We start from the raw sequence: 27,855 nt of genomic DNA, 5'->3' as shown, positions 1-27,855 counted from the left end.
CACATAGAAATATCATGTTTAATTTAACCCTATCTCACAATTAAACCCTTAATATTGAGTGTTTAAAGTGCATATGACACGGTCATGGAAATTTTGCGTAAAACTAAAGGTACATCTACAATAAAACATACTTCCAAAGTTTTACAGTTCTACGTCAACTAAAAAATGTGGAAAACTGTACGAAAAGTAGCGGCGACCAATATTCGTAAACATTTTTCGCTGTAGCGAAATTGACATCATACAAGGGATTCGCGTCGAAAAAATGTACGTTACCATAAAGGTCAGAGCAATGTGTGACATTATACAAAAATATGTCACTGTGACGTCACAAACCAAAGGCTTATTTGTCTCTGATTGGCAAACTGGCAAACCAAACGGTACAGCAGCAACGACATTACTCGTCAATAATATTGGGATTGTGTGTTTCTTCGCTCAGAGATATCACATAACGTCGTTTTAGGTGTGATGTCATAACTATAACCTCACCTGATGATTCTAACGTTTGTAGTTACGAACTAAGTATATTGCAAAAAACATATTGGTGGTTGATTGTGGCGGATTTTCCAGTAATAGTGAACTTAAACCACAACTGGCAAAGTACCACATTGTTTAATTAGGTTATGACCGAAACCGATTATTCGGCAGTCGAATCATTTGTTTTATGAAGTAAAGCGACCCCGTATGGGTTACTGACAAACAAAGGTGGTACTATGACAGGATAGCTGTGTTCCATCGTAATTTGGTTTAGTCGGTTTTTGCCAGCTACCAAATTTAATTTATCTTTGCCGGGAGTGGACAAAATAACAATGGTTCAATAAGTACTAATTGACGCGATAAATAAACCAATAACGGTTTGTCTATGTCGTGTTTTAGAAAACTTTATGCATGACGTTAGCAATCATTAATGCCTTGACGAAACTAAACAAAACCTTATTGGTCGAACTATTTGCAGTTTAAATAAACAATCAATAACCGTTTCTTGCACTTGTTCACTAATTGCGCTCCTATTCAATAAAAAACTATTAAATCAGTTTTACAATGTTTTCCATTCCTATGCATAAGCCTCGCTGCCAGCACTCGCACGACCAAAGTGCCTTCTATGACATCACGCAACAACAATCTCGCTTTCTCGAAAATAAATCTCGAAACGTAAATTTGATCAGCTGTAAGCAAAATGGAGCCAATAATGTGAATTGTGTAAGCTGCATACAGATGGCCACTGTTTCGACCTATAAGGTCTCACGTTGTTTGTATAGTCACCAAAAAGTGAAAGTCTTTGCTTGGCCGTTTGGTCGGCAAAGTCGTCTGATAGCCACACCAGCTGCACTGATAAGACCTTATAGATCGAAACAGTAGCCATCTGTATGCAGCTTACACAATTGATCAGCTGTATCTCTAAGACCTGTGGCCGTATCAAGCTACTTTTTTCGTAAACTTTTTTTAAAAGTAATGATCATTTCATAGTTTAATTATTTTTAAATTTAATTTTCCGTGGCACATGCACGCACTTAAAGGCGCTCTACATTTTTACACCTAGCGGCAGTTTGGCTTTTTCCAACAATTTGTGGGACTTAGAAAAAATAATTGCAGCTGAATGAAGACAACACTCAGTCGAAACTCAATTTTTAGGATTTAATTTTTCGCTTTCGGGTCCGTGCTATTTTTGTGATAGTTATTTATTGCATTCTGTCTTATGGCAGGCTTTGCTTTCCAGTCTGTAAGTTGGTCGTTGTCATGTTTTAATGGTGAATACTAAGTACCTATATCGCTACTTAATAAAGATATCATGTTAACAATGTCCTCGGATTTCCGACATTGGGTCTAAACTTTTTGGTCGGGATGACATTTTTGCGAGGTTATTATGTTTCGTCGGTACTTCTGGGCAAAATTACGTCACTACATTGCGGGTTTTCCCCAATAATAGCAGATACAATTTTTTTGCACGGTTTACGTTATGTGATACGAAAATATAAAACATCACACTGTTATGTTTTGGGCCATAAAGTTGAATTTATGAACTTCCAACTGTTTTGCGTCAGTTATATCATTAAACCCAAACTTTACAAAGAATCGTTTTATTGCGGAAATCACTTAATTCCTTGTCATGTGATCTAGGATTTAGAGAACATTCCTGCTTAGAGGATCTTGATTCACTTTCATCGACATCAGCTATAAATGAACCCCACTCTGCAGCTCACTTCCATGGTCGGGTGGATTCAAAACTCATCCCTGGAAAAAATAAACGCTTGAAATTACGTATGATCAACTACAAGGGTGTCGAATAGCAATATAAGTAAAAATGTAAGCTGAGCATTGCGCGTTTTAGCGCCGTTGGCGGTAAATATGTCGCACAGTGTACAATTGTACGTCACCCTGAAGGAGATGTCGGACTTAATATTTCGCATAGACAACCTCAAGTGTGACTAAAAAAACATACAACAAAATCTAGGCGATAACGAAATATTAATCCTATTTCAATCGACGACAAACTTTTGTTTGTGACGTAACAACTACATTTTACGTCAGTTTTAATTGGTTGTCACATATTATAAAGAAGAGCCCCTCCTTGACAATCGAGCTCATTTGCAACCAAATCCGACAAGTATTTCTCTCATAAATGACCTAAACTTCAACCTATGTTAATGCGCTTCAGCGCCGTGGGCGGTAAACAACTATCATAGTGTGAAATAGTACGTAACCATGAAGGAGACGTTGCAGAAACTTCAAATCAAGTACGAATGCCAACAAGGGACACATAACAAACATACTAAAAACACAAGTCGCTACCTCTTTATAAACCCTCTTTTAAACTATGATAAACTATGGTTTGTGACGTAATAATGTTGATGATAGATGCATTCGATCAAAATTTTAACCAACTGATAACACCGTCCCTTCTGTGCAATCGTACCAAAATTCACATTAATCGGAGCAGTAATTTAGCTTGTACACCTCGAATCACACACACACCTCCACGCACTCTGTCGCCGTTGGTGGCAAAAGGGGGTACAAAGTGCGGAATCGTACGTAACCACGAAGGAGACGTCACAGAAACTTGAAATTTGAAACGAATGATAAGGAGATACACATAACAAACATACTGAAAACACAAGTCGCTACCTCTTTATAAACCCTCTTTTAAACTATGATAAACTATTCTTTGTGACGTAACAACGTTGATGGTAAATGGATTCGATTTTTCCTCGGTCGTTATAATTTTGTGGATGTTTCACTTCCTTTATTTTTATCAAAATATTTACAGAAAAAGTCCAATAGATTATTTTTGTTAAACATTTGCAAGATTTAATTTGAATCTGAGTTAATCCGTGAGTTCCTTCATGATAACATTCCATTCTATAAATAATCCCTGCTGTTGTTTCTTCTGAAAACAAAAAAATGTCGGAAATCTTCGCACTTTCTGCTCCAGACATATTTCACTTCATATATATACTGTTCCCTTGGTTTTTTCCGAATCTAGCCCTCTGGTTGGCATTGTTTACTAATCAGCGACACCAATCTCCTATTTAGTATCAAGAATTCAATGAAACTAGCAGAAGTTTCGAATTGAGTCAGCTGATTTATTAGTAAAAAATCGATTTCGCCTGAACTGGCATCCTCAGTTTCTGCAAATTCGAATTTGCAAATAAACACAGAAAGCTATACGGTAAATAAATTCAAGAATAAAATAAATTAAAATAAAATATAATATATAATAAAACTACTAAAGTTAAAAAAAAAAGAAACCCTGTACTGCTGCCTTCCCTATGCACTACAGTGCAATGGAAGGCGTTCAGACTTCAGAGGCGCAAAGATAAGCCGAATGACGTGACACGCAACGCAACGCTACACCACCTGCAGCACGAACGTATACGCCGTAAACACAACACATGAGAACGTAGAAAGGGCGATGATAAAAACCAATGAACAGGAATACGTTGCAACCGTGGGACACATCAATAAACCGTCAACAAGATGTTATTCACCGAATTCTGGGAATGATCATTTTTTGAATGTTTATTGAGGCCTGCGTAAGGTTTAACCATTTGGCTTCGCAAACATCCAGCCTGTTGACCATCGGTTGTTCAACAAATGTCACTGCAAAACAGCTTTCAATGGGCTGGTGTTGACTTGACGAGGGGTGTGCGCTTAAGTAATGGTGGCGCAGGGCCGTCTTGTCGGTACTCCCCGTTTTGCATGTTGTCATATTCCAATCTGACCTATGTTGCGTCCATCGTTTTGAGAATTTATTTTTGGTCTGACCAACGTACTGCTCATGACAGATTTGGCACGTTGCAACGTAAATGCCATAACTTGCACAGGTTAGGTATTGCGTTAGTTGGTATTCTTTACCTGTGTTTGTCGTTAAATTGGTGGTTTCATTGACCATAGATTTATGGTTGCCATGGTGTCCGCACATTGCGCACCGTCTACAAGCGTAACTCCCCGCAGTCCTGCTGCAGTCTGTTTGCAATGCCAGTTGCCGGTAGTTGGTCAGAATATTTCCCAAAGATGGCGGTCGTTTGTAAACAATTCTTGCTTGGCTTTTCAATTCTTTCTCTTTATGCGTTAGTTTAAGCACTTGAGGAAAGGCGGTGCTCCAAGCAACTATTGGGATTTTGCCCTTGTCGGTGGCATCACGAAAACGCTCTGTCCAAGTTCTTGCCTGTGCAATATTTTCACTAATAAGCTTCTTCGAGAAGCCCGGTTTTATACACTTGTCCTGAAGTCGATCTAGGCTTTGTTGGTAGTGTTTTTGTCTTTCATTCAGGCGACGCAAACGACATGCTTCACCTAGAATAATGGACTTGTAAATGTGTCCTGGGTGATAAGATGTTCCATGAAGGAAACACCGCTCTTTTCCTTAACAAAGTTCTTGGTGACAAACCCAAAACTAGATTCGCAATCCGGCACATGCCACACATCCAGAAACTCTACAGAAGTGTTACCATTCTTGATGCGCATTTGCCGGAACACAATCTGCAGTCCTACGGAAGAAAATGCTTCCGTGAGTTTTGAGCATATATTTGATGTTATGTCTTCTCCCGTAGAAACCCAAATGACATCGTCAATGAACCTTTTGAAAAGATGTGCGGCGTTAAGAATCTTTGCGACTGATTGTATTACATAATGAAGTGCAATGTTGGCGATTGATACCGAGTCGTTGTCGCCAGCTGCCATACCTTCTTTTTGTCGGTAAATGACGTTATCAAACTGCACCAGTAAATTATTGATGGTATATAGGCAGAGTTTGACTAACGTTTTTTGCGCCTTTGGACTATATCCGGAATGGCGTCGTAATGCGCAAGTTAGTGCCTTCCGAATAAGATCCCTGCTGATGTTTGGGTACAGGGATACTACGTCCCCTGCTACAATGTGTAAGTCTTTTGTGGATCCTCGAAAGTTTGGATTGCTTTGTTGCCACGCTGTTAGTTCTTTAAGATAGTGTTGGCTATCTTTGCAGTACTCATTTACAGTGGAGCAGCAAAAAGTAATGCTGATCGGTTTCAACAGGTGCTCAAGAAGAGCTGTGGCACGGGAGGTACACGTATCGCCAGCTGATTGTACCAGTCTGACTGGAATGTCGTAAACATTCACGCTCTGGAGTTGTTGTGTAGATAGTTTATGCGTTTTAAAAAGTGGGTACGCATAAGCTGGTTTCTTATTACAGAAATACTTCGCTGTTAATCCAGATACCTTGTGAAAATGGCCATCAGTGAACTTGATACCTGTGCTGTAGAACAGCAATTCTTCCGAAATAGCCCCAATGCTAAATAACTCCGTTATATGTGAATTGCACTGGGACTGTATTGTTTCAAGGATATGTGACGTTTGTTCGGGATCTTCGCTGTATATTTCAAAACGTGAAAGTTCTCTTTTCATTATGTGGTTGTAGTCTTTGATAGAAGAAATTACAATTTTTCTATCCTTATCCGATTTGCAAATTACAACTCGTTTATTGTGGACCGCTTTACGAAGTTTAAGTAAACTTTTTCTCTTCTGAAAATTTAAATTGTTGTTGACCTTGTAAATCTGTTTAGCTTTTGGTGCAAGGTTTCGTAATTTTGATTCTGCCAACTCCACGTAAACACGAGTCTCTTCCCCCAGGTCTTCATATATTTGATCATAATTTTATTTACAATGAAATCTTTCATTTCGACAATTCATAAAAACACAAAAATTAATTCTGGCAGATCCCCGGGTTTTGATTTTATCCGGACCACTGGAGTCTTCATCGGATGAGAGGAACAAATGTTTACTGACGATCCAAACCCAAAACTTTCGGCTGAAACAAAATCAAAACTTTCAATTTCATTAAAATTTACAAAATGTTTTTGTTTAAATTAAACAGAATACTTGCCGGGTTTTCCAGTTTTCCGATCTCCTCCCTCAGGATTCGAATAGATTCGGAACCGATTCTGCACTCAACCAGCCACAGCTCATCCACTTTAGGGAGAATCCGACAAATATTTCCAACACCAATTTCTTCAAAATTTTTGTGACCCAGGTGGGAAAACCCCAACTATTCAAAATATAAAGATTGGTCGAAAATCTTGGTTTCAAACTTTTAAAAATGAAATTTTACTTAAAACCGGATTAAAATTAACTCCATGTTTTAATTTTTAACAAAAAGTAAAGCTTTATGAAAATATTTCGAACAAATATTTATTCACAAACAAACTTTTGGTTCCATCTTCATAATCGCTTCACAAATAATGTTGAAGGTTTCGGAATTAAGTTGGCATTCCCTCAACCACAGCCCCAAACCGGGTTTTCGAATCCGAGGGAGGAAATCCGCGAGAGCGAAAACATCCGAAATCTTCAGTGGAATTCCGGTTAAACTCAACGCCCCAGGACAAGAGAGGGCGATTTTATCCCTGAATATTTCGTCAACTTCCTGTAAATCCCCGAGGAAATCTGAAACAGAAACAAGTTTATTAAAACAAACATGGAGGATTCGACAAAAATATCCTTCCATCAAAACTTTCATCTCAAACCAAAAACATTTCGTTCACTTTCAATTCTATGGGGAAAATGAGAGTGTAACGTCATATTATCAAGCGTGACGTAACAGTTATTTTTACAATCACGCATTAAACTGGTAATAAACACTAACCTCGTAGTTTCAATCCATCTAAAACTGGTCCAAGTTCTTTTTGAAGGAATTGGGAAAGTTTCTGCAACAACTTTTCCCCACGTTTGACTACAAAACAAACAAAACCAACATTTGCGATGAATATAGTTGCCACGTATTTTAATGTAAGAAATAATTAAACTTGCGTGTTTTTCCACACATATAACTTACAGTAAGCAGTGGAAGGTCACATATAACACTTGTGATTATTTATATCTTTTTTTTGAAAATGAAAGCCAAAGCTAAAATGCTGTTGATCATTGGTAAACGTTTCGAACACTAACTGGGTTCATCATCAGTACTACAATGTTCGAAACGTTTACCAATGATCAACAGCATTTTAGCTTTGGCTTTCATTTTCAAAGTTATTAACTCCATATATTTTGCACCCAAGTATATTTTATTGTTTCACAACCATTTATTACCACCATAATATTTGAAAGGTTTGTGTCGGTATCCTGCTAGTATCCACTATTTACAACTACTAACTTTGCAGTAGTAGTAATAATAGGCGCACTAATATTGGGTCTTCCGTTCTGCGTTCATTAAATTTAACCTTTAACCCCCTTCGTACAGACACGTTTGATGGTAGATGGTTTCCAGGGTAACAATTTTGAACGACAGATTTGGTGACAATATTTGTTGTACTGCACTAAACACTATGATGTTTACGTGTGACTTACAGTCGAGGGCGGTTTACAATCGAGTAAATACGGTAGAACAAAGATATATGTGAAAGCTTAAGATGGTGCTGATATTTGGGAGAACTAAAATCTGATGTTTCCATCACTTCAGTACTCATCATCAGTACATGACGACGACCAACTAACTGGCTGGAAGGCAATGCCTTCCATGGGACAGACAAGTTTAACAAGTCAAAAAAACAATCCTGTACATTAAGGGCAGTACCTTTCACATATAGCTCTGTTATTTGCTTTTACGATTTCAGTGGACATAATAAATACAGCAAAATATTTTGTGCAGGAAAAAGGTTGTTATTGAAGTAACCAACTACCATGCTATTGTTCCTCAAGTGTGAAGGGTGCTGGATCACTGTCAAATTACTGACACCGTGCATAACATGTGTGTTTAGGGCAGAATTTAAATACTCTACCCTGTCCTTGAGCTTTACCACCAGTTTGAGATATTCTGGATGCCTTAAGTTCATCTGCAGCAGTCCTGGTGATTTCACTCGCTGTTAAAAAACATGTGTTACAATTTAGAGACAAAGTAATCTGTATGAGAAAAACGAACAAAGAATGGCAACCACGACCCAATGACAATCCTAGCTGAAACCCAATTTCTGGTTATGTAACGCACTTTGCACATATTTATATTTTCTAAGGGTTATTTTCCTTCAACAGCTGAACCACAAATAACCGCTTTCATATATATTTTTGACTTAACATGCGATAACCGGTGTACGGTCTGGTTGGGTCGTCCCTGACCAACCTTTGACTTCCCCCTAATTTTCTAGTTTCATTTTATCAGTGGCTGTTATAGTTTTATTGGTGCCCATGTCATTTTGTTTTGCATATTAATTGTAAATGTGCACATTTAACAATGTTGTGATAATTCATGCAATCGCATGATTGTTAGGATCGTCCCACTAATCCAGCAAGGCTACATTGCCAGGTTCTGAAGCATGCAAAACTATTAATAAACATACTGTATACATGTTAAAGTGCTTTTTGAGCAAAGAAAAATTAAATTTTCTAACTAATTGGGTGAGTTACTTGAAAATGTATTGTATGAAAACTTTTCATAACAATAAACCCAAATTAATATAGGTGACTAGGTATATCAATGTTGGGCAAATCACTTGTATTGAAAAAAGTAAACTGTCTTCTGAAAACATCCTAAATTACCAGTTTTTGTTGGTGTATCAGCTGCTGGAATCCTGGTTGACTCAAATTCATGTTCATCAGTGCTGGTTCCTCTATCTGTTAAAACACATATGTTACATGGTATTTCCACATCCAACTTACTCAAGTAAAAAGGGTAAAATACAATGTAATGTTGTAAACAGTACATGCAAGCAGTGAAATAATTGTCGCTAATTAAATTTTTTAATATTTTTTACATAGTTGTGGCAATTTTAAATGCAAAACGATAACGCAAAAACCAAAGGAAATTGTGTTGATGGAAAATTGTAGATTTGAGAAACAAAAAAAAATCTTACCTTTATTATAAAGCTTTCGGCTTTTTTTGAAGAACTTGGAAAGTTTTCCGATTAGCGTTGATAATTTGCCTAAATATAATTTTTAAGGAATATCAAAAAACAGTAACATATCAAAGCCTCGTAGAAAAACATATACTTTAACATACATAGTATGTCAAAAATACTTTCACATACATAATATTCACATAGTCGTATATACTTTCCCATACATAATATGTCGTATATACTTTCACATACATAATATGTCGTATATACTTTCACATATACAATATGTCATATATACTTTCACATACGTAATATGTCACATGTACTTTCATATACATAATATGTCACATATACTTTCTCATACATAATATGTCGTATATACTTTCGCATACATAATATGTCATATATACTTTCACATACATAATATGTCGTATATACTTTCACATATACAATATGTCACATGTACTTTCATATACATAATATGTCACATATACTTTCATATATATAATATGTCATATATACTTTCTCATACATAATATGTCGCATATACTTTCACATACATAATATGTCGTATATACTTTCACATATACAATATGTCATATATACTTTTACATACATAATATGTCATATATACTTTCTCATACATAATATGTCGTATATACTTTCACATACATATTCGTATATACTTTCACATATATAATATGTCATATATAATTTCTCATACATAATGTGTCATATATACTTTCACATACATAGTCGTATATACTTTCACACTTGTAACAAAATGTGATAGTTTTTGACTACAAATTAAAAAATAATTGCATTTTGATTTTCAAATGAACACAAACCACGACAGTGAAAGGAAAAGGATTACTGTGGACTTTTATCGCAGAGGTAAAATGTTTTTGCAAATGATGAATTGTGATATAAATTACCTCCTTCTCGATGATCGTTATCAATGTTAGCTGTCGATGTAGCAGAGTTTCGTGATGAACAGTGATCAGAAGCTGTGAATTAAATTTTATTACATTTTATTTCCATGGAAGCCTAAAGACTTTTGAGATCCACTTTGTTGCACAATTAAAATAAATAAACAGAAAAATATACAGAAACAAAAGTTTCGTGAGTGATTTTCTAATTCCCTAATATGGTAAAATGGTAAAACTCATCACCATTTTCCTGCAGGTCATTTGCATGATGATGTTTAGAAGATGTTGCAACACAATGTGTGCCTGGTAGAGAGGATCCCTCAGTTATTGGAGTCCTTTCAGAAGCTGCAAAACAATGTGTGCACCAGAAGCATTACATACTACTAATAAAAATATTCAGCAAGTACTTAGATCCAATATTGCGAAATTGAATGGGTCCATTAGTACCGATGATAACAAGAAATATGTTCACATTATTTGCCATCATCAATATTTTACAAAAGAAATATTTTATAAGCAAGGATACAACTGACGTATTTCTTGAATCCTGGAGCTTGATGCATGGCTTGTAGCATTGTTGGTTGTATCACATTCCAAACTGTGTTCAGCACGGTCACTTCCAGAAGCTTTGTTGTATGTCGTAGGAATTGAAATAATGGTTAGTAAATAATAAAGGTTGGGCTTAACGTGCTGTACATACCGGATTTGTTACCAAGCAAAATACCGCAGACAAAACGACGTGTTGGGCCCCAGTGTGATTCTTTCACCAACTTATCGACGAATTGGTCGAATTCTTCTTCAGGCATGAGCATAGAAATGTAATAGGCTGCGAAATACTCCTGGAGTAATTGGTGCATATAATAGAAGATCGCATTTTCCCCGTCAAAAAGCTTTCGACTTGAGTGCCAGGAATGTGTGGCCATTTTTAGTACTACATCCTGCACGTTTATATCTTCCAAACCAACATTTAGGAGGTCAGCTTGAGTGAACATGACCGTTTTACGTTTCATTCCGTTGTATGCCATTTCGCCAAGGGGCTCTCTTAACTTTTCCATCTTTTCCCCCTTGGCATATTGAGTGTTACCAAGTTGTTCTAGGACAGCTTCAAAAATGTCTGTAAGTGTGTGAATGTGGTTTGTGGGCCCAAATAAACCAGCATAAACTACAAACTGCAAAAGCAATGGATTACAGCAAAAGTTAAGTACTTGTGGGGATTTGGTTTCAAACGATTTCCACAGTTTCTTGGCCTCTTCTGCAGCATAGAAATCAAACAACTTCTTCATGTCGTCAGCAGAAAGATCGTGGACATAAATGGTTTGTTGCGGTCGAAGATCTACAGGAATTGAGAGCAGGGAATGGGGACGAGATGTGAAAATCAATGAAGACTTTCTAAGTAACTTTTTGCCACAGAGATTTGCAATTAGCTGTTGAACTTTTAATCCTGTATCATATGTTACATTAACTGACTTCATGTCTGCTACTGACCATGTGGCCTGATCCAAACCATCACATACTATTGCACATTTGCCCTGGTTCTTTTTTATCCATTGAAAAGTAGCATTAAGGACTGATTGTTCCACATCAGGGAACTGTCTGTCAAGCAAGAGCTGCTGAAGAGTTAGTGTTTCATCATCATAGTTTATATCTTTGAAACTGAGATTAAGCACCAAGTGTGAGTTTCTTAAATGTTTGGATATTCTTTTTGACATTGTTGTTTTTCCACAACCAGCAGCGCCATATAATGAGATGAAATTTCCATTACCCTTGCTTGTTTTAAAGCTTGAAATAAGATCTTTGATATTTACCTTTTTCCCAACAGTTAGGTTTGCATTCCTTTCTGCAGATGAAGGTTTGTATTCTTCTGCCTTTTTAGCATCAAGTCCTTCATAAATGTCTGTTTCCATTAGGATTGGATCTACCTCAGGAATGTCAGCTTTGTTAAACTTGTGACTAAATGGAATCACATCTGGAACGAGATTTTCCAACTGATGTTGTTTAAATTCATCAACTGCCTGTTGGAGTTTTTCATCTGAAAAATTACGAATCGGCTTCAATACCAACCTAAGTATGTGCGACAAACCCAATTGATGTAAGAAATTTCAATGTCCTGGTTTGGTTTAGCAGGGAAGTGGTCGAATGTTTGTTAAAATCTTGACCGACTGTTGTTTGGCGAACGGAATTAACGAAATATGTTCAAGTGCGACATGATGAGAAGTTCCTCGTTCGTTAAACCACCGAGCTCACTAAACCTGATATTAACGAGTCGTTTATGAGCGCGGAAGTCGGTACGGAAAATGGAATGCCGAGAACATCTCGTTAGTGCTCGTACAAGGGCGGGAAGGAAACGAGAGAATGCATCACCTTTCATGGAAAAAAGACCTGTGCGTCGCCTGCACGTATGTGGGTTACAATCTTGAATTTTTCCTCTTTTTGATAGATTTCTCACTCGTTTATATTATTTGGGCAAGTTTATGATAATCATAATAACGGATTGTGGTTACACGAAACGCTGTTCTTTGAAAGGATGGAGGAAATGTCCTTTAAACAATCCACAATTAAAGTAATGGGGACATATTTTTGTTAATACGTCACAATGCCCGTGTACGTCACGCCAATTTTGTTATAATTTATTTGAGCACCCAGCTATAGGAGGTGTGTGATTCTTTAAACTATAAAAAACATTTGTTGCCAGCCAGCCCACTACATTTGTTGATAAACCTGGTTTAATATACGAGTAATGAGCTGTAAATGAGCACTGAGAAGCAGATCCAACGGATCAATGAAAAATCACCAAAAAGAGGGATGGTTTTCGGCTGGCTACTAAGTTTTCGCCTTGCTGTTTCCCCATGCTTCCTATATTGGAGGAAGAAAATAAATTCTTGTTAGTCGCGCTGCTGTGTGGTGATATCGTGAAAAGGTTGTGGATAGTTCGTAACCATTGCCCCACGTGCATCATGCAAATTGTGTTTTCCAACCAAATTTGAAGCTTCTAGTTTGTCTGAACCTCCAGCTATAACAGGTGCGTTTGCACAAGTTTTTGCAAAATTACAATATAACGCACAACAAATGGCGTTGGAAAAAAGCTTTCGGAAAGAAAATATTGAGTGTTTGCAATAATTTGTTTGGGCCTCCAGCAAAGTGAAGTTCAACAATCCGCAAAGAGACCAATATCGTCTCCTGCTGATGGAGTCGCTTCACATTCAACAACGCCAACCACAACTTATTGCGGAAACGTTCCAATAGTGTTCCTAAATACTTCTAACTGGGAGTTGTTACGTACATAAAAGTAACTATATTGAGCAACCAGACTGCAACATGAAGCCGTGTTTGTTATGCTTGCATTACGTCATGGAATTCATCTGTCTCGCAATGCTCGCTTGTTTACCGGCGGAAAATTATCGCAGTAATCGTTAATTTAAATGAAATTTATAACTTGTTGAAATATTTGTGATGATTTGTTACAGTTTGCTATGATGTGAGGGCCTGTCTTTAGGCATCTCCTGTGGTTTGTTAGTTTTGAAATTAAAAAACTGAATCGTTAATTTGGAAAATGTTTTATATTCTGAGTGCGCCTTTGTTTGACTCAATTAACTCATTTACTGACTTGTTACTGACGTTTGGTGTTTCATCAATTCTCCACTGCTTCAATACCGTATCTGCTAACGATTCAGTGTTCGTTGTACATTCAGTGCACCATGCATTCACAATGCATATCATGAGACTTGGCTGCGATTTCTGACGAATCGTACCTGTCGTTGGTACTTACGTAAACACGCTATAGGCAGACTGTAAGCGCAGGCCTACATGTGTGGCGTTTAAACCAATAAGCTTTGGTCGTTATATTATTTATAAATAATATTGGTGAAAATAAAGGTTGTTGATGGTCATGGGATGGATGATTTTGCAACAAAATAATTTTCATGTTCTACTTTCAAGTTATAAAAGCCGGATGTTGATGTTTTTAAAATTGTTACATTCAGAAAAGTAAAGATTTAGTACCTTGTTGAACACTGGTTAGTGGAGCAGTGTTAGCTGGTGATGCTGCTGGTTGGGGGTAATTGTGTTGATGTACATCATAATGTTGGTGTACTTCACCAAGGTAAAGGTTCTGCAATGAAAACAGTATTACCAGCAGTCAAAAGTGTATGTGAGTACGAAACTAGTTGCATCAAACATTTTTATGAAATGCCTGTTGCTGCCAGGCATATTGCAATTTGAAATGTACTGCTCTTCTGGCATAAAATATACTACATTTATTCGACGTTTCGTCTGTCATGCGGTGAGACTTCATCAGGTATTGATGCCGCAATTTCAACTACACTAAAACATGCAGGGAAACAAAAAGAAAAAAGTAACAGGTTGACACCGCTTGTCAGATTACATGGCCAAAACAAAAACATTGCTGGAGGCGCAACAATTGCAACAAATTGTTATAAACTGCCTGAAAGTAAACACATTGTTCTTTGTCGTTAAAGCATCCACTGTTTTTGTGAATGTGAAGCGACTCAAGAAAGAGCCGCTTGGTGTAATCCAACTCCTTTTCCAGAACTTGGACTTTATCGAAGGCAACTTCGTGTCGCAGTGTCACCGCATGATTGGCCAACGCAGTCTTGCTGACATCTTTCGATTCGACGTCACGGCGATGCTTTTTCAGTCGTTTAGCAATAGGTCGTGATATTACGTCGAATAAATACAGTGCGTATATTTTATGCCAAAAGAGCAGTACATTTCAAACATTTTTATTTCCATTCGATACGTTGTGTTTTTTAACAGAGTTTTTGGGTGCGCTTCAACTGCAGTCAGGACGCTTTCAGATCCAAATTACGCGATTGGATTCGATTCATAATTATACGGATCCGATTGGACGAGATAAGTTAAACTGGTACATTACCAGTCATATTCGGTGTCGATAATTACGGGCAAATCTCGATATCCCAGAACAACAACCTCACCTCTGTATGGATATTTTGTGCATCGGCTTGTTCTGTTTGTCTTTCGGACATTCTTGTATGAGCAGGTGTAGCTTTGTATTACAAGTACAGCAAATATATTACATATATAAAAGCTGTTTTAACAAACGTGTAGTTAAAACAGAACATTTGAGACTGAAAAACAAATTTTCCATGGAAATCAATATTTTACGACTTCTGCGTTTTGTTAATCACGTTTCACTCATGATAAACCTCATTTGCCAGGTGATGATGACAAACGCAACCGCAATGCTCACTACAGACGTCTGTCTTTACTATGGGCGTCTGTGCAAAATAGGAAATGACGTATATAATTGCCATATCCTTCTATCATCACAAAGAAAGGCTGACGTCGGTATGACAGCTCTTTGTACCGCATAACTGGTGGAACTTAAACCACAGAACTGGATACGGGGAATAGATTTAAAATGATGACTTGTGACTGAGTTGGTTACATGTAAGGTGGTTTTTATCATGATCTACTCATGATGCAACTTTGCATAACATCTGTGGTAAACATTTCTAAAATATAAGATAGTTGTTACTCTTCATAGCAAATCGATGTTCTCAAAACATAAACATATGAAGAAGATGAATATAGTGGGTGGTGTAAACGTAGATGCCGTGTTGCAGAAATCAATCCACTGGTGGATGTTGGATATTCGTGCAGATAACATGAGGATAACTTTTAAGACAAACGCTTTGTAAAGAACTCCCACTAAATTCCTTTTATTTCCAAAATAGGGTTTTCATTCTCAAAATTTGACTTTGCGTGCAAGTCGCAAAGAACAACTCGTACTCATATCAAACTTATACATATTTAATGCATTTCAAAACCATGGCTGGATTCCAACTTGTCCACAAACAAAATGGTCAAGATTTTATATTGTATCTTATTTATTGCCATGGCGAACTGGCATATGATCGTTTGAATACGTTGATAAATGTTGGAATGTGAGCTGGTAAATCGATTGGCGTGCCATGAATATTTACCACGCGTGCTACAGTGGAACGCCTGTCAATGCTTTCCGCTCTGATTTCATCCTAGAATCAAACTGGGGTTCGAGGATTGTCCAGAGGATTGTTCATCGACTGACTTGTAGCTCCAGACAGATGAAATGTTTTCACAAAATCTGGTATACTTGTGATGGTCGTCGCGCTGTTCGAAGTGGTTTTGAAATGTGACCTAGCTGGTCGAAACAATGGCCATCTGTTTGCAGCTACCTAGAAAAAACGTTTTGGCACCATTTTTTATTGATGGATTAAATCAAATTTGGTTCCCAAGGGTTGAGGGCGACTGTCTAGTAAACACAAATAGGAAATTTTGTTTGGATATTTGGCTGGCAAGATTTTAACAAACTTACACACAAAAGTTGGTCCCGCCAACAGAGTATATATATACACAATTACGTGCTTTACATGTAATTAGCAACCGACATCCATAGCGTTTGCACGTAACTGTGAACTGCACTGGTCGAGCCACAGTGCATCATCTCCCACACAACCTCCCACACAACCTCCCACAGTAACCGAACACCGCACCGTTTGCGCAGCACAGTTACGGCACACACAAATATTCGTAGTTTTCTTGTTAAATTGTCGGGCCATCTTCCACAATCATTCCAACTATGCGTTTAGTTGTGACAAGTATTCTCCCGTTCGCTTAAAGATTTGGTACAGAATATTGGTTTAATCGAGAATATCTGGAGAAATTCTATCACTGTAACATAACAGCGTTGGTCTAGAGGTCGTTTAATATTAGCAAAATAAAGAAAGTTTGAAAATTACCAACTGTAATTCGTCATCACCGGTACAAGATCCGAAAACAAGTCATACCACTTTATGCTCATGCTGCCTACGGCGTGAAGCGATTTTATGCGACACATCGTTTCAAATTTCGAAGGATTTCCGACCTGAAACTATTAGTTAATTCATGTACGTTCAGAGATAGTATCCCCTCTATAAGGCTTGTTTATTCCCAACCTAATAGCACATAAGGAAGATGAATACAGTGGGTGGTTTCAACATAGGTGCCGTGTTACGGAAATCACTCCACTAGTGGGTAGTGGATATTTGTCAAGATAACATCAGTAGAATTTATGAACTTTTTTTATAATGCAGGATGTATAGTTCGGAAATCTCAGTTTTTATGCAAAAGTGGTTTTGCGAGGTTTTGCTTCATAAACGAGAAAAAAAAACAATTTGGAACATGGTCGAACAATACAGCGACCAACAAGCCTCGGGCACACTTACATGAACAAGTCTGCTGAAGAATTTCCAAAATTAAAAATATGTAAAGCAACTCAACAACCTCCATTGATGTTCGTCGCCCGTGTACTGCTTTTGTTTCAAATTTCAATTAAGTTACAATTTGGGTAGAAGCAAACAATCGATAAAGTTCAGTGAGTTGCCGACAATCAACGCCGTTCCGAACAACCAGGTTTCGTCAGAGTAACAATGCTACAAGTACCAATAATTCAATCTATAAAAATCAGGAAAACATTTCGAAGATACACGATTGTTGTTACTCATCACAATCACCTTCTTTACCATCACACTTCCAAACACGGTACACCAGCTCGGTGCCCATACATTGAAACCTGTTTCTTAGTGACATTCGTTCAACAACCGACGGCAAAGTCTTCACATGTTTGTGAGGCCAAATGGCTTCATATGACGCAAGCATCTATAAACATTCAGAAAATGATTTTACCGGGAATTAGTTAATTTTTATTGCATTTCGAATTTACCTTTTACTAATTATTTCCCATTTTCAGTCGTATTCATTGCTCCAGGAACACTCATTTGTACTTCAGGTTTTTACCGTCACGTGTGAGCGTGTCTTTTTCCTTATCGCTGCTATCACCTACTATAGGTTCGCTACTACACTGTAGTTCACAGTGTGAGCTTGAGGTAATGGCGTAAAGAAAAGACTCTCAGTTGCAAGGGCGATTTTTGTGTGCATTTTATTGCTTTTACTATTACTACTACGTAATTTTTGCAGAAACTGACGATGCTTAAATAAGCGAAATCGATTTTTCACAATAAAATCTGCTTGTTGCTTCATTATATACGCCACGAACCAAAGTAATTTGGTCCAGATATTGTTGTTGTAGGTGATTCACTGCAATGACGAACTGTATAACACATTAAATTCATTGACAAATGTTGAAATGTGAGCTGGTGAATCATTTCACCTGTCATGAGTATTTACCACGCGTGCTGCAGTGGAACGCTTGTCAATGGTTTCCTCCCCTGATTTCATCTTAGAATCAAATTGGGGTTCGTGGACAACGAAGGGGCCTGTGGAATATTCCAAAGGATTGTTCATCGATTAACTTGCAGCTCCAGACACATGAAATATCGCCACAAAATCTATTCATTTTGTGATGATCTTCGCGCTGTTCGAAGTGGTTTTGCGATGACACCTAGCAGGTCGAAACAATGGCCATCTATCTGCAGCTAACTAGAAAAAAAACGTTATTGGCTCTATTGCTTATGGATAAGTTACTTCAAATTTGGTACCCAGGGGTAGAAGGGGGCTGTTTAGTCTCATCACTAATTGGTTGTTTGGCTTGGATTTTTAGCCGGCAAACTTACTCGCACAAGTTTGGTCACGTGTACGTTTATGTTTGAAATAAAGAAATCTTCTTATAACTTTTTTGTAAAACGAAGAATTGTTCGTGCGATAAATCCCGATACGACATAAACGCATTTGCTGACAGAGTATTTATACACAATTATGTACTTTACATGTAATTAGAAACAGATATACATAAGCGAAAGGAACTGTTAACTGAACTGGTCGAGCCACAGTGCATCATCTCCCGCACGGCCTCGTAAAGTAACCGAACATCTTGCAGTTGTCGTCGAATGCACAGATGTTCGTAGTTTTCTCCTAAAACTGTCAAGGTAAACATTTGCATACAATACATCTTGCACAATAGTCCAACTATGCGTTTTGTTGTGACAAAAATGTAAACGTATGTGCAAAAAAGCCATGATATTGGAGAGCTGCAGACAGGGAGTACATGCACTGTTTCGACCTGTGAGGTCTTATCAGTGCAGCTGTTGACTGTAGCACTGCTGTGCTAGCTTTTACACTAGTGGGCACACTAATTTCCACTTTGTGGTACCTGTCCGGTCAACGTCGATCCGTTGGGTACCCTATACTGAGTTCCAAACAACAGAGACGAACATGTTCCATCTGTCTGCAGCTTATACACAAATTCATATTATTGGCTCCACATTGCTTATCATATGATTATTGTGACACGGGGCCTGACGGCACTATTGGTTAAGCTTGCTTGGCCGTAGTGTTTCCACCTTGTTTGCTCCGTAAGGTTGCACCTAGTTTGGTGCCCAACGGATGACGGTGACTGTATAGTCACCACAAAGTGGAAGTCTTTGCTTGGCCGTTTGGTCTGCAAAGTTCGTCTTATAGTCACACCAGCTGCACTGATGAGACCTTTTAGGTCGAAACAGTGGCCATCAAGAATGCTGTCTTATTGTAAATGTGTTGTAACAGTAGTGATGGCTGGTGATGTCGGGACATTATGACACAAGGTCAAAGGTTACACACGTGTTCGGATTCCCTCAAGCGTTTTAAAATCACGTAATTCCCTAATATGGTGAGGGTGGTTTCCAACCAGAGGATTGTTGTAAGAAACTCAGCATAAAATATTTTGGGACACCGATAAAGGAAACAATCGGTCTAAGTAAAATATACGCCTGTGACGTCATATCGTCTTTGCAGTGAAGCTGTAGAAACTAACCCTGAATAAAAATTTCGTTTTTGTGCTCGGTACTCACATATCTCGACAATTTCTGATTGATTTAAACATAAAATATCCCTCAAAATAATTTACCGCAGCTCTACACCCGTTTTATTGCACAACTCCCATCTAAATCAATGCATTTTTAGCCGATCTTCATTTGCAGCATTGTGACGTCATACTCATTATGACGCGAAGTCGGAAACATGAATACGGAGTTTGGTTGATTTCCATCATAGAGTTATATACGACTATTTTACATTGGGTTGCAATGATTGTGTGTCAACTTCTGTTGCAAGCAAGCAGATGCCTAACAATTAGGGCGACCTTTTTGTCACGCTTTTGTCGATTTCAATATGAGCATCCAGGTCAACAAACCAGGTGACCGAGTGGTTAACAAGAATTTGCCCGCAACTTTTATCGGTAATAAAAACTATGAAGAAACCTTTAAAAGGCGTCACTACTTTAAAGTGGTCTGTTGGAGTTCAACAAGCACACTCACTTTGTTCAACTTAGCGCCTCATTAACCGTTAATCCTCCACCTAACACTAAACAACACTGAAATCTTGTTGATTTTTCACATAAAGTCTGAACAGATGAAAGTTGGGAAAAATATAAATTGCGTTGATGTTGCTGTAACACAATAATAATTTTGGCAAGAAGCCAGCTATTTTGTGAATGGTTTAAACGAGTTGTTTCAAACGAAAGAGTCACAGTTTTTCGGCTATAAAATGGTTGGAATTTGGTAAACGCAATCATTTCACTTTTTTTGTGAACAAACAAATTTCTTCATGGAATTTACAACTGAATAATTTGTGCCGCCGTAAAGCAATTTACACAAAATCTCACGGTATTCTTGTTGTGTTAAAACCAAACACTTACTAATGTTCCAATTTCAATTACTGCGCCAACTTTACCAAAACACATTGATGTCCACAAACCTGTGAAATTCCCGGTTCCATTCATGGCTAACATCGGACTCGCCAGAGAATTCAGGTACAACAAGTTGTGGAATGACGTCATTTTAACTTGGGTTTCACGCAGAGGATAATCCTCTACTTCAAAACAACGAGTGGGATTTCTACGTAATTATTCCCACTTTAAATCCTCACAACGTTTCGCCACTTACTCTGTGCATTACCAATCAAACGTTATGAATATACAGGTGTTGTTAACCCTCCTGTACTTGCGCGAGATTCAAGCGACAAATCGAAATTTCGCTTCATCCCTCGTTGTATTAATTTCAACGTATATTTCGTTCACATATTTCCAACACAGTTACAACAACATGTTTTCTGCCGTTTTATCATTTGTATCTCGTAGTTTTGTACCGGAATATCTACATTATGTTTGATATTAAGTACGACATTACAATAAGTCGACTTATAACTAATTAAAATATGCAGATAAACACCAACAGTCCCCACACATATTTCCATCTATTGGTTTCGGTAAAACTTACCAGAAATCAAACATTCATTTCTGTTATTGCCAGAAGTTCGTTCTTTCCTGTAACAAATACCAACACATCAGAAACAATGGCCCGTGAATAAGAATGAATGACAATTGGACGCGTTTAAATAAGCGGCGACAGAGACTGGTTAATTGTTGAAAGGTCGATCACTCCCTTGTGTATTTTTACGCTCTCGATTCAAGTTGGATAATTAGAATTAAAACGATTTTAAATCGCTAATTACTCGAGGTTTTCTAACACAACCAACTAATAGAATTCTCAATGATTTCATTCGATAATTCAACCGCTAACACTTACACAGCGATATTTGGGGTTAAAAAACTGCATTAAAAGATGTCTTTTAAAATTATAATGATGAAAAAGTTAAAACCATCGGCATAAATTGAGACTCAAACCAAAGAAACCTGAGTCGATCGCTTTTACATTTCTTTTAAATAAAATGTTGAGTAGCGTAGGTCATGTGATGTAACAATTGTATGTTTGTTACGTCACATGTGCAAGAAACAAACTCTTCTTCGGTACTTGATAATTAATATAAATAATTTATCCATAGTAATAGCATAAACCTCAGATTTTATTGGAATTAATACTGACAATATTTGATTTTTTGTGACGTTGAGACATAGGTTTGCGGTGGAAAGGATATATTTACAAAAAACTTCACAGCACTTTATTATGGTTTTGTAATTGAACATATAAGACCATTTCCACCGCAAAAATAACAATTAGCTTTAAACAACATCACAGCCAAGTTGAATTAAAGCCAATTTTCATCGGCAATTTGTGGAGAGACATCACGCGTCCGGTGAGATTTGAACTCGCGATCTTGCGCACAGCTTGCTCTACACACTGACCTACCGACCACGTGATCGATAGGGAAGAAGACTGTGGGTCTATTCTATCTCAAACAGAATAATCTTACCTTCATGGCAAGAGTTGCTTCTTAAAAATGTAAACTAAGAATATACACTTGTCAACGACGCATAGAAATATCATGTTTAATTTAACCTTATCTCACAATTAAACCCTTAATATTGAGTGTTTAAAGTGCATATGACACGGTCATGGAAATTTTGCGTAAAACTAAAGGTACATCTACAATAAAACATACTTCCAAAGTTTTACAGTTCTACGTCAACTAAAAAATGTGGAAAACTGCACGAAAAGTAACGGCGACCAATATTCGTAAACATTTTTCGCTGTAGCGAAATTGACATCAAGGGATTCGCGTCGAAAAAATGTACGTTACCATACAGGTCAGAGCAATGTGTGACATCATACAAAAATATGTCACTGTGACGTCACAAACCAAAGGCTTATTTGTCTTTGATTGGCAAAATGGCAAACCAAACGGTACAGCAGCAACGACATTACTCGTCAATAAGATTGGGATTGTGTGTTTCTTCGCTCAGAGATATCACATAACGTCGTTTTAGGTGTGATATTGTAATTTTGCAAACGTGAAGTTTCCACCTGTGTCACGCACAAGTGGCGTTGGAAAAAACGGTAGATTTCGGAATATATACATTGAATGTTGTTTTAGGTGTGATGTCATAACTTTAACCTCACCTGATGATTCTAATATTTGTAGTTACGAACTAAGCACATTGCAAAAATATATTGGTGGTTGATTGTGGCGGATTTTACAGTAATAGTGAACTTAAACCACAACTGACAAAGTATGTATAGGTCGAAACAGTAGCCATCTGTATGCAGCTTACACAATTGATCAGCTGTATCTCTAAGACCTGTGGCCGTATCAAGCTACTTTTTCCGTAAACTTTTTTTGAAAGTAATGATCATTTCATAGTTTAATTATTTTTAAATTTAATTTTCCGTGTCACATGCACGCACTTTAAGGCGCTCTACATTTTTACACCTAGCGGCAGTTTGGCTTCTTTCCAACAATTTGAGGGACTTGCAAAAAATAATTGCAGCTGCATGAAGACAACACACAGTCGAAACTCAGTTATTAGGATTTAATTTTTCGCTTTCGGGTCCGTAAATTTTTGTGATAGTTATTTTTTGCATTCTGTCTTATGGCAATCTTTGCTTTCCAGTCAGTAAGTTGGTCGTTGTCATGTTTTAATGGTGAATACTAAGTACCTATAGGGCAACTTAATAAAGATACCATGTTAATAATGTCCTCGGATTTCCGACATTGGGTCTAAAGCTTTCGGGGCGGGATGACATTATTGCGAGGTTTTTATGTTACGTCGGTACTTCTGGGCAAAATTACGTCACTACATTGCGGGTTTTCCCCAATAATAGAGAAGCAGATAAAATTTTTTGCACGGTTTACGGTATGTGATACGAAAATATAAAACATCAGACTGTTTTGGGCCATAAAGTTGCATTTATGAACTTCCAAATGTTTTGCGTCAGTTATATCATGAAACCCAAACTTTAGAAATAATCGTTTTATTGCGGAAATCACTTATTCCCTTGTCATGTGATCTGGAACATCAGTAAGTTTGAAGAGGATTTAGAGAACAATCCTGCTTGGAGGATCTTGATTCACTTTCATCGACGTCAGCTATAATGAACCCCACTCTGCAGCTCACTTTCGTGGTCGGGTGGATTCAAAACTCATCCCTGGAAAAAATGAATAAGCTTGAAATTACGTATGATCAACTACAAGGGTACGGCAGACATAGTAAAAACGGCTGTGATTGAAAAAATCGTTTCCAAAACCGTTTCGCCGAAACGAATTTTGTTTCGGAGAAAAAAATTTTGTTTCAAAAGTACAAAATTGTTTCCGAGTAATTTTTTATTTTTTTTCCCTTAACAATTTTTGTAACAAATTTGTTACCGAATATTCGTAACGATTTTCTGAACACTAGATGGTGACAAAGAGAAGTTTTTTTCAAAATTGCTATGCTCTTTATAATTGATGTGTCTTTTTTTAAAGCTGATCCAACAATAGGGATTGGTTTAGCCAATGCTCCAATGAGTCAAAATTAATTCCAATTTGTTACTATGAAAAAGTGTTTCAACGAACGAATTTTGTGTAAATGTTTTTAACTAGCATTTTGTTTCGACAAGGAAATCAAATTTTATGAAAATGTTTGTCAAGAAGGAACTATGTTTCAAAACATATAATAGTTACGTCTTGAAACTGTATTAACTGGCGAATTCATTCCGAAATATTTTCTAACAAACAAAAATACTTAGAAAAATGAATCAAACAAGTAATAAAATATTGCAAAGAAAATTTGTGTGTTTACAAATGTTTTTTGCTGTTTCAATAAATGATTTTTGATCGAAAATAATTTCGAAACAAGAATTTATTGTTCGTCAGAGATATTTTCAAGAAACAAATTTTGTTTCGAAATCTGTTTTAAAAAACATAAAAATTGTTTCAAGAAACGAAATTACTTCCGAACTGTGTCAAGAAACAAAATGGATTTGTTCAAAGAGATTATCAAAAGGACATGAGCAATTTTCATGATAAAGTGGGCCAATGTCAATTGTTTTCACAAACATTAAACAAAGTGTTTGAAGCATTAATTTTGCATCGAACACATCTTTTGAGGAACTAATTAAATTTGTTTCGAAAACAGTTTCAAGAAACAAAATTGTTTCAAAAATTGTTTCAAGAAACGAAATTGATTTGTTTAAAGAAATTTTCAAAAAAACATAAGCAGTTTTCATGATAAGTCTTGAAATATCAATTGTTTAAACAAAGAGTAAACAGAAGGCTTCAAATAATAATTTTGCATGGGACAAATATTTTGGGGAACAAATATTTATTGAGAGCGGTTTTAAGAAACGATTTTGTTCCGAAAACTGTTTCAAGAAACGTATTTCTTCCGAAAACTGTTTCAAGAAACGAATTTGTTTCAAAAACTGTTTCAAGAAACGAATTTACTTGGAAAACTGTTTCAAGAAACAAATTTAATTCCAAAACTGTTTCAAGAAACAAATTTATTTCCAAAACTGTTTCAAGAAACGAATTTGTTTCGATATTTGTTTCAAGAAGCGAAATTGTTCCGAAAACTGTTTCAAGAAACGAATTTCTTCCGAAAACTGTTTCAAGAAACGAATTTGTTTCAAAAACTGTTTCATGAAACGAATTTCCTTCGAAAACTGTTTCAAGAAATAAATTCACTTCGAAAACTGTATCAAGAAACAAATTTATTTCCAAAACTGTTTCAAGAAACGAATTTGTTTCGATATTTGTTTCAAGAAAAACAAATGTTTCAAGAAACGAATTTTTTTCAAAAACTGTTTCAAGAAACGAATTTATTCCGAAAACGGTTTCAAGAAACGAATTTGTTTCGAAAATTGTTTTAAGAAACAAATTTTTTCCGAAAATTGTTTCAAGCAACGAATTAGTTTCAAAAACTGTTTCAAGAAGCGATTTTAATCCGAAAACTGTTTCAAGAAACGAATTTGTTTCGAAATTTGTTTCAAGAAACGAATTTGTTCCGAAAACCGTTCATGAAACGAATTTGTTCCAAAAACTGTTTCATGAAACGAATTTGTTTCTTCGAAAACTGTTTCAAGAAACGAAATTGACTGGTTTGAAGAGTTTTTACAGGAATTGAAGCAATATTCATGATCAAGACAGCCAATATCTATTGTTTAAACAAACAGTAAACAGCGTGTTTAAAGTAATAATTTTGCATCGAACATATATTTTGCAGAACAAATTCCATGTTTGTCAAAATCTGTTTAATTAACTTCGAAAACTGTTTCAAGAAACGAATTTGTTCCAGAAACTGTTTCAAGAAACGAATTTGTTTCGAAAACTGTTTCAAGAAACAAATTTATTTCGAAAACTGTTTCAAGAAACGAAATTGTTCCGAAATCTGTTTCAAGAAACGAATTTCTTCCCAAAACTGTTTCAAGAAACGAATTTGTTCCGAAAACTGTTTCAAGAAACAAATTTATTTCGAAAACTGTTTCAAGAAACGAATTTGTTTCCAAAACTGTTTCAAGAAACAAATTTATTTCGAAAACTGTTTCAAGAAACGAAATTGTTCCGAAATCTGTTTCATGAAACGTATTTGTTTCTTCGAAAACTCTTTCAAGAAAGGAAACTTTCGTTTCTTGAAACAATGACTCACGGTCACTTTTGCACATAACCCTTTTGGAATATTTACAGGCCTATTTTTCGACTGCCTTGGCTAAAAACACCATCAACCCACTTCTTAACACGCCCACCACCTATTTTGAAACCACTGCAAACCAAAACATCTAAATACATCTCTGTCCCATAACATTCCTTATGAACAACATTCCCCCAACACCTCATCAAGTCCTTAATACAGTCCATAAACTTTAAGCTCGCAATTAAACAGAACAGATAACTTTGTGGAGCTGGGTGAATGTTTCGTAAATCGTCCTTGTTCTAAACGACACTAAGTGTCGCACAAACACAGTAGGTACTTAAATTGGTGGTTGGTAAAGTAAAAGGATAGACCTTCCACACGATGCATCAACCGACTCTATGGGGTCCCTACTTTTGACGCTACGACCCATCAAATACTTGATGCTAAAAGTACCATGTTCGGTTTCGGCCTTTTAGCGTGTATACGAGCGAATTAGGTGGGGTCTTTGATGGGGTCCCAACTCAAAAGTAAAGGTTGCTGCAAGCTGAAATTTGATATGCTTTGTCACAAAGGACATGTCTTTCGATCGATGCAAGTTTCGATTCGATTGGTAGTTTGCTTGTGACGTCACAATGTTACGTAAATTGTCCTTGTTCTAAACGCCACTAGGTGTCGCACAATCGAAATATATCTTGAAATGTAACTTTGGTGTAAAGTAGAGGGTTAGACCTTTCTGATGATGCCACAATGGACTCTATTGGACCAGTGGTTTTTTCTATATGATCCTGACAATTTGTCGTGGTAAAAAGAGTACATGTTGTTTATTATTTTTTTCGTAATAACTACGGTCTAGTAGGGCGTGTTTGCTTAGGAAGGCATTTAACAAATCAGTTATAGTCACACGACGCAATGCAGGTTACTTGTGAGACTTTCGAAGTCTTGTAAATTTCGTTATGTTATAGGTGATGACGTCATTTTTGGCATGGTAACTCGTAAGGTGTCATTGAATTTTCGTGTGAAGTTTCAGGTTTGTAGTACTAGGGAGAGCTGAAAAATTAGGTGTGAAGTACAACAGACCCGAAAGAGAAACATCAACAAAATCTAAACGGCCAAGAAAAAATCCCAAGTAAATATGTTGGTAACAAGTAAGTACATGTCTCACATTACTCTGTTTCACACAAATATTTACTTGCAGCTCAATACTAACCAATTAAGTATTATGTCCTATCAGTTTAATTCAAAACCATCTTGTGTGAATGTTCATTAACGTACAGGTTTGAATCTTTTCAATCTAGAGTACATGTCTCACATTACTATGTTTCATGTACCTCTTTCATTATTCATATGCAAC

The 27,855-nt window shown here is 36.8% G+C and overlaps 1 pseudogene; it reads right to left on the bottom strand.

Moving 5' to 3' along the window:
* Nucleotides 1-3,908: 3,908 nt before the first annotated feature.
* LOC145909740 (uncharacterized) lies at nt 3,909-15,253 on the bottom strand (annotated as a pseudogene).
* Nucleotides 15,254-27,855: the final 12,602 nt, after the last annotated feature.

This window comes from Ascidia mentula, chromosome 7, assembly GCF_947561715.1.
Source record: "Ascidia mentula chromosome 7, kaAscMent1.1, whole genome shotgun sequence".
NCBI lineage: Eukaryota > Metazoa > Chordata > Ascidiacea > Phlebobranchia > Ascidiidae > Ascidia > Ascidia mentula.
This window is presented reverse-complemented; position numbering and strand designations above follow the sequence as displayed.